Consider the following 1689-nt stretch of genomic DNA (forward strand, 5'->3'; position numbering starts at 1 on the left):
AAACAAGCCATTCAGAAACCTAGATAGTTAGGGACAGATTGTCCAGTGACAATGATATATACCTTAATGCATTAGCAAATCAAAATGCACACAGCATGCATAGCAACTAGGTCAGTTGTTGGCTTTAATGCATTTGCATATGGATCTATAAAAGGACAGGACAGATTATCATATGAATGATCAATGCAAATTAAGCTGTCGTCAGCTTCGGTTTGATCTGATAATCATAGATTGTCTTTATCTCGCTTGGTCTGCGTCCCTACTCAACAGTCAGATAAATTTTGAACCCAGGCTAAGTATATTTGTCAGAGACAAAAGGCATGTTTTTAGTAGATTTTTATTTGCACAAATTTTTTTGTACAAAATCATATAAGAAACATACTATGAATATCCAATATACTTTCAAAAATAAAATACTTGAACACTTGTTCCATTCTGCATGCTCACATCTATAGAACATACAAAAATAAATTCCCTTTAAATACTTCAAGTAATGCTTGTTCAATAGCTTAGTGGCTCATCATGAGTCAGTACAGGCATGTGAACCATCACCCCCCCCCACCCCTTTGAGATGGATGCCTGTAGACAATAACTCCACGTGAGAAGCGGAGCCGTCAGCACAGCCGGAGGTGAATACAGTGGCGACAACACATCATGATCAGGTCAGATCATTGCAAAAGTCAGTAATGTAAACACGTGGACCTCTAGAACGGAGTCACATAAATGTACAAACACAAACGTTTATATACACACACACATTCTCACACACACACACACACACACAGTCTCCAGGCTCGTTCTGGTATCCAGAGTAAGTGGGTGAAGCGCGTTCCTCCAGGATTCAGTATTTGAGGATTACTCAGACAGAGGCACTGAGAGCTGGATGAAAAGTCTTAAGTAGGCCTGAGCTCTCTTTCAGCAGTTCCAGAGGTTTAAGAAGCACCGTTGCTGGACTAATTCGCCACAACACGGGAGCGCATCCAATCTAGACTGGCTGGTAAGCTGTAGAGGGAAGAGAAAGAGGTGGGTGCACATTAAATACACAGGCTTTCACTCAGATCAGGGACTTGGAAAGATTTTAAACAAGTCAAACACTCAGGTAAACATACACACTCCTAGAAAACACACATACCCTTCTCCAGTGAGTGCGCAGCAGGCCTGGATGTGCCAGGAGCGAGCATTGAGCGAGCTGAGAGTCAGACTCTGAGAGATCTCTGCAGCAGACATGCTGTTCTTCATGTCCTGCTTATTCGCCAAAACCAGCACGGATGCGTTCTGCAGATCCTGTGGGGGGGGACACACAAGGAGGAGAAGCAATGGAATTAAACCCTCAACATTAAAGAAGAATGTTTAAAAGAGTTAAGAATAGGGCTAGTTTCACTTGGGCTGGTCTAACCCAACCCTGAAAGCCCGATTCAATCATTTGTTTGCATATTTAAAAAGTCCCTAGATGACATTTTAATCACGTTAAAATGTTGTCAATAAAATATGTTTGTTGTTATATTGGTGAATATAAATGAGAAAAAAAAACAAAACAAAAAAAACAACAACATTCTTTCGTGTCCATTTAGTGAAAAAACAACAACATCATGGAAAACAAGCGTTATTTGCATGGTTTTATCACAATTTGAAAGTATTTTACTATCAAATAGGCTATGTTTCTCCTGATATAAATTATGGCTTCTAAGA

At 40.0% G+C, this 1689-nt stretch overlaps 1 long non-coding RNA gene across 1 annotated transcript; it reads right to left on the minus strand.

The window, feature by feature from the left end:
• Positions 1–321: 321 nt before the first annotated feature.
• LOC107567399 (uncharacterized) lies at positions 322–1520 on the minus strand. Its single transcript, XR_001606639.1, has 2 exons — positions 1133–1520; positions 322–1002 (listed from the first exon to the last, which is right to left on the minus strand). It is a non-coding gene; the product is annotated as an uncharacterized lncRNA (long non-coding RNA).
• Positions 1521–1689: the final 169 nt, after the last annotated feature.

This window comes from Sinocyclocheilus grahami, unplaced genomic scaffold (assembly GCF_001515645.1).
Source record: "Sinocyclocheilus grahami isolate Dianchi unplaced genomic scaffold, SAMN03320097.WGS_v1.1 scaffold27.1, whole genome shotgun sequence".
Taxonomy (NCBI): Eukaryota; Metazoa; Chordata; class Actinopteri; order Cypriniformes; family Cyprinidae; genus Sinocyclocheilus; species Sinocyclocheilus grahami.